Source organism: Sinocyclocheilus grahami, unplaced genomic scaffold (genome assembly GCF_001515645.1).
Source record: "Sinocyclocheilus grahami isolate Dianchi unplaced genomic scaffold, SAMN03320097.WGS_v1.1 scaffold1617.1, whole genome shotgun sequence".
Lineage (NCBI taxonomy): Eukaryota > Metazoa > Chordata > Actinopteri > Cypriniformes > Cyprinidae > Sinocyclocheilus > Sinocyclocheilus grahami.
The window spans coordinates 72,340-79,277 of NW_015506796.1; the positions used below are offsets into that span (position 1 = coordinate 72,340).

The 6,938-nt window shown below is 38.6% G+C and overlaps 1 long non-coding RNA gene across 1 annotated transcript in view; it reads right to left on the reverse strand.

Moving 5' to 3' along the window:
* Positions 1–5,956: 5,956 nt before the first annotated feature.
* The window catches only part of LOC107571588 (uncharacterized), an 8,104-nt gene continuing 7,122 nt past the window's right edge, over positions 5,957–6,938 (reverse strand). The window contains exon 4 of the long non-coding RNA XR_001607205.1: positions 5,957–6,152. This is a non-coding gene — a long non-coding RNA (uncharacterized lncRNA). The remainder of the gene's footprint in view (positions 6,153–6,938) is intronic.

Here is a 6,938-nt window from a genome sequence, read left to right on the forward strand (position 1 = left end):
AACTGATCCTGCAGCCTCACCAGCAGCTTAAACCATCATAAAGGAATTTTCAGACCCAGAGTCTGAACATGGACTGATCACTGCTGATTCTGAACTTCACAACTCAGAATCCAAAGCGGGCACCAGAAGGCACCCAGCATTGCCACAATGCAAAACCCTTCTACAGAAAGCCCCTAGCCAGAAGAGGACAGAGCCATCACCATGGCAACAGACCCAGGTTCCAGACCAACCACTGGGAAAAGGCGTCCTCATCCTGCAAACACCACGGTATGTCCGACAGCAGTCCACCACAACATCCTCCTCCATGCCCTTCACACAGGTGCCGAACAGAGGCTACACAAGGACAGCTGGACACGCCTACTTCTGGGTTACAGGAGCTGCTGACACTTGCAAAAGAGCACCTTGAACAAAACTCAACTAAGGAGTACTTAGAAAGACAAACTTCTGACTCCTTGCCTGACGCAACACAGCATCAGACCTTTCCAAGGGAGGAGCATCCCTGGAAACCGGTCGACACCCCAGAAGTAGCCAGACAACGTTGGATTGAGCAATGGGCCCACATGCCCATCAGCGAAACCTCGACCAACACAATTCAGGCAAGCTCAAGTCGGTGCCGCCACAAGAGCCAAGCGACACCGCAAACATCAGATTTCTAGTGACGTTGAGCAAAGCAGAGGGCTAACAACCACCTGCCGCTCTCCTGCCATCATCACTAGGTCAGGCGGAAATTCTCTGCACACTACAGAATCGCCATAACAGTTCCCGGCAATCCCTGGAACCACCTGCACTCTCACCAGTGAGAGTCTAACCCGGCTGTTCCAAATCGCGGGTACCACGGATAGCCTACTGGCTAACAATATCGACAAACAACCATCTTACCCAGACTAACTCACTTCAGGATGACAGGTGACAGCCTCGACACCTGCTGCATAAGCTCGAGGACCCGCACCTTGCTACAGCCTACATCACCACAGCACACCACCTGACAGCATCCACCATGGCACCACAACCACTCCTGGAGGCAACAACAGCCAGAGAGCCACCACTGTCTCCCAGCCGTGAGTGGCAGGTGCGTGTCTGATTGATGTCAGGCACCTTTGACGTCGCTCGCTGTTGTCTATTCTACAGACAACAACGTTCGAAAGGGGGGATATTTGTAGCATCTGGACCAATCAGGCACACCATTTTTCATTTGATTTAACAAATCAATTATTCATTAGATTAACAAACATTCACAGACCCCTCACCCAATAAACATACTGGGTGCCAAGATGTCTGTGAACGAGGCCCAGGTCCCTGGTCCCCATGGCAACCACGACACCTTTGCTAGACCAGATGCATTTACGACCTAATGGCATGTTGAGAATTACCCCTCTCACTACAATTTCCATAGGAAAGACACTGCACGGTAGAAATTGACTCTTCTAATTAATCCATAGGAAAACCTTTCTTTGAATGAACACACATATCCTTCAGGTTATTGTGTATGTTGTCTTTGAGATTTTATACTGTTTTTATGCAGGCTTATGATGGAACCACTCGTTCCTGTCATCTTACCTATATGTAATCCTACCATGTTTAGTAATTGTACAGGATTCTAATTGGAATTTTATCATATTTTGGAACCATTCCTATAGGATTCCGTTAGGAATTGTCTTATCGGATGTTTGTCTTGTCCTGTCTTGTGTTCACAACAGAACTCCTCAAGACTGAGCCTAAAACTAGTTTTCTTCTTTTCTGTTACATTTGATCTATATTCAGTATTTTATCATTTATGTATTGAATAAATTGTATACATTAGAATTCCTGTACATGCCGTAGTTAGTCATGGATTTAGCCACTATTATACTGAGGTGAGTAGTTTGCAATGCATCCCAGGTTGCTAGTGCCAGAAAAAAAATAGAGATGCACCGATCGACCGGCCAAGGACTGGAATCAGCCAATTTCCCGCATGATCGACCCCGCCTTGTGACTGATCAGTCTCACATCTTACCAATTCTGAGTTGGTTTTGTTGCCAGCGGCACAGGCAATAACATAAACGGAGAATATATATCGTTAACAGTAGTAAACACGTTTAAAATCGTGCTTGACACACGAAAACAACATGCAGGGGTTAAAAAAAATCCTGAGCCTGAACTTTTTTCCGGGGGCGGGGCGGGGCAACTTTAAGATTTGAAAGGATACTATAACAAAGTTATTGCTTTCTTTATTCAAACTGATTTTCTTTTTCATGAATATATGGTTGACCTGAAAAATGAAAGCTGTATCATACACTTGGCAAATTAGGAGCTTTATCACCGCTTATCGACTCTAGGGGTGTGACAATACACTGAGCTCACGAGATGAGACAAAATACAGATACTTGGTTCACTAGAACGTGACAATATTTTAATGCTATTTTTAAGAAATTAAAATGAAAAGAAAATGTATTTTAATTACAAAAAGTAAAACAATGCAGTTGTATTTTGAAATATTTTAACTAATCTAGGGCTGTAACTAATGATTATTTATGTAATCAACTAATCTACTGATTATTTTGACAATTGAGTACTCTGATATTTTTTAGTAACACAAATAGACCTAAGTGAAAACCAGGCTTTAGTATGACTATTTATAAATAAACTAACGATGAGGCAATAATAATTGGCTCAAATAAAATATCAAAACCAAGAAATTACATGATTATATTAAACAATACTGTTAAAATACATAATGTAATATGCCTATATAATATGAACATAACCAATTTAAGTGAATTATGTATTAAAACAAATACCTGCAGAGGGCGCCAACGGCCTGGTGACGTTTCACTTTACAGCGTGATTAAACGATGTTTTAATGCATTTAATTTTAATATTTGGCCACATGCAGAAACTTTTATTTTGAAATCGCGATGTACAATACATGGCATATTTAGACATAGGTTGTATTCTCCTGTGTTGGCAAAGATTTATAAACGATTTAGGCTACGTTACAAATCTAGTGAGATAAAGCACACGTTAAGCAATTCAAATTCACGGCATATACAGAGGAAGAGTTTAACCCCTTTCACACATACAGTACTGGTAAATTACCGGTAAGTTACCATTAAGAGACCAAAAACAAATACCTGCAGAGGGCGCCAACGGCCTGGTGACGTTTCACTTTACAGCGTGATTAAACGATGTTTTAATGCATTTAATTTTAATATTTGGCCACATGCAGAAACTTTTATTTTGAAATCGCGATGTACAATACATGGCATATTTAGACATAGGTTGTATTCTCCTGTGTTGGCAAAGATTTATAAACGATTTAGGCTACGTTACAAATCTAGTGAGATAAAGCACACGTTAAGCAATTCAAATTCACGGCATATACAGAGGAAGAGTTTAGCCCCTTTCACAGTCTTTACTGGTAAGTTAAAGTGTAGATCATGTGTGAACAGGACCTTTTCAAAAATCCCGGTAAATATGTTCTGGCGATCATATCGTTCTTATGGAGATGACATGATTACTCTGAGCTGTTTATAAAGCTCCACTGCTTAATAAGGAGCTTTTCTATGTAAATATGCACTAGATGGACATCTTTGACCATTGCGCCTCGCAGCTTTTTGTCGCGCTTCTCCATTCATCAGGGCTGCGACTCTGCAATAGGTTGTTTGCAATCACGTGATTCTGATGACGCGCGAAATGCAGCTGGATTGCAGGAAATGATCTTTCTCCATAGAAATCACTAACAAAACTCAAAATGCCAGTGTTTTGCGTTGTTTATGGATGCTTAAATAGACCAAACCGAGAAACCACAAGGAGCTTTTATCGTGTACTACTGTTTCATTAACGTCACATACCTCACATAGCCCTGTTGGATGTTTACTTATTAAATGCATTGTACTGTTCAACCTTGTATGCCCCAATCGCAACCTTGTAATCATGGTCTGCTCCAACCTGATACTCTTCCCTTATCCACTGTTGATTGTATATGATACAAATGCCTACCTTTGGTATCTATGTCCCAATACTGCTGCCATAATTTCCAAATATTCATTTTGATAATTGATTTAATTTCTGACCTACTAAGAGGAATCTGAATATCAACTATTTCTCGTTCTATGGCCTTTTTTGCTAAATTATCTGCTTCTTCATTACCTCTCAACCCAATATGTGCCAGCATCCACAGAAACTGAACATTTATACTATTTTGCTTAAGTGAATATAATTCTTGAGAAATCTCTTATCATATCTTGTCTTATTTCTGACTTCTGCTGATTCAAACTTATTAGGGCTGAACTTAAATCTGAACATATTACTACCTTGGATATTTTAACTTCAGTAATCCACCTTATTGCCATCATTGCAAACATTTCTCCAGTAAACACTGATAAACAATCTGATATTCTACTGCTCTTATTTACTTTTAACTTTGGTATTACAAATGCAGAGCCCACATGACCCGTTTTTGGATTCTTTGAGGCATCTGTGAACATGTGCATATATTCTCCATACCTTGACCCCATATATTCCCTTACATCATATACCTCTGTTTCGTAAGCCCCTTCCTTTTGCCTTGTTTCTGATAAACTAAGATCAACTTTTGGTTGGGGCATAACCCACATTGCCACTGGAGATAAAGGAATTCTTGGAGCATGTCCTACCTCCTTCAGTCTCATATCGCTTACTAATTTTCCCACTCTCCAACCAAAACTATTACACTCTTTTTTTCTAGTGTTCCCAACTAGGTCTTAACACTTTCTTTGTAGGGTGATTTCCACTCTGACCTCTTAAATTTGCCCAATAGGATACTATTAACTGTTGTCTTCTTATCTGTAATGGCATTTCTCCCATCTCTACTTGAAGAGCTGAAACTGGAGAAGTTAGAAACGCTCCACAACAAATTCTTAGGGCTTGGGACTGAATTCTGTCCAATTTAATTAAAATAGATTTATTTTGCAGAGCCATATACTAAACAACCATAATCTATTATAGATCTTATCATGGATATATAGTTTTTAAAGCCAATCTATCTGCTCCCCATTCCTGGCCAGAAATACCCCTCATCACATTAACTACTGGCTTACATCTTATTGGATACTATTATGCGCGTCTCGTGTTTATAAGAGCAAAACTTTCTGATTGGTTAGTAATGTTAGTTTGGTTGAGAATGAAAGCTGTTCCTCTCATACTATTGGTCGGCGAACTCGTGAACTCAAAAGTGATATAATGTAGGGGTTTTTTTTCCCGCAGCCAAAAGCTGCATGCCGGAGATCCGGCACGGTGCCGGAGAACTTTAAACCCTGAACATGAGAATGAGTAAATAGTATGGATGTGACGAGATCTCGTGGCACTAGAACGTGACGATATCCTCGCAAAACAATTTGCAGTGTTTACATTAAAGCTGCAGGATTAATCGTTTAGCCTATAAATATGTTAGCAACAAAGAAAAGGTGCCTTGTTATTAAATTTTTACCTACTGAACCTATTAATATTTGGAAGAGTCTCTCATAGACTTGTAATCTTTGGACATTTGCGAGACTAGTAAAAAGGAAAATGGCATCTGTTTTGTTACATACAGCACCTCATTTTCAGTTAATTATTTCTACCTCTTTTCAGTCACAGAGCACTTTATTTTGAGTATAGTTCTTAGAAAGAAAATCCGAATCTGCAAATATCGGTACTAGCATGTCACACTTACAAAAAAAAAATCGGAAATCAGAATAGGCCAAGAAAATAGCAATCAGTGCATCTCTAGAAAACAGAAAAAAAAAACTTGACTAATTTTGTATGTTTCCTAACCTATATCTTTAAGTGACAGAACCATTCAGCAACTGAAACAAAGTATATTGCTCTGAAAAGTAGATAATATTCCAAATTCCTGAGTATGATTATACAAATGTATTTGCATCCTGTTGTTCTGAATATCTTAAAATATGGCAATCCTGCCAAAACTTGATTTTCAGAAAAGAATTACTTACTAATAATGTCAGACACTTTTTCAGAATCAAGTTGAGGCTTGGCTGCTTTGTATTTGAATGCATTGGAACATCTTCCCGTGTTGTGAGAGTGCCTCTTCCAAACACTGCCATCAAGAGGTCTTTTGTGGCTTTTTTGTGATCAGTCCATTTCACGTGGGCAAACTGTTCAGCGGCGATTGACGTGTTGGGGCCAATTCTTACCTGAAAACATTGAAACAATAACAGAATTCTAAGGTGACCTCAGTAATATTTTGTGATCAGCCCCCCCCAAAAAACCCTCTCAATTATCATTATAACTTTTTTTAAATTAAATAAATAACTTACTGTTGCAAAAATATTGCAAAATATTTGGGATCTGTACGATTTTTGTTTTTATTTTTATAACAATTTTATAAAATCCTATTATGGTAATTGAAAGGTTCCTAATTTTGTTTTGGAGGTCTCCTACAACAGGTTCACATGCATCCAAGGTCAAAAAACACTTTCATTTTCTCATTAAATACATTGCATATCACATTGTTCAATATTTCTCAAACGACTCCATGGATGAATCAGTCTCTTTAAATCCCTCTTTTCCGGAGAAGGGTGTTCCTGCACAACCGGAGGCTGCAGTTTCAGGACCGCATTTATAGGACCCTGGTGGTTTAGTTTGTAGTAATGTTTGTACATGTTGTTAAAGATATTGAATCTCAGGGGGAAAAAATTATTTCAATTGTGATTTTTGGTTTATAAATGCATCAGAAGTTAATTACAAAGTGTGTAATACCTGCTTTGAGTTAACCATTTTAAATGTAAATGAATTTACACTTAAAATATAAATGAAAAGTGTATTTCAGTCTTTAAACAACTGAAAAAGTGGAGTACCTTAAGTCTTAGTTTCTTGAAATATACTGTATATTGATTAGCCCCCTTAAGTTTAACTAGCTCGTTATCAGGTATAATAAAGATGGAATCAAATTAAATCAGCATTTGCAGTCACTAAATTAC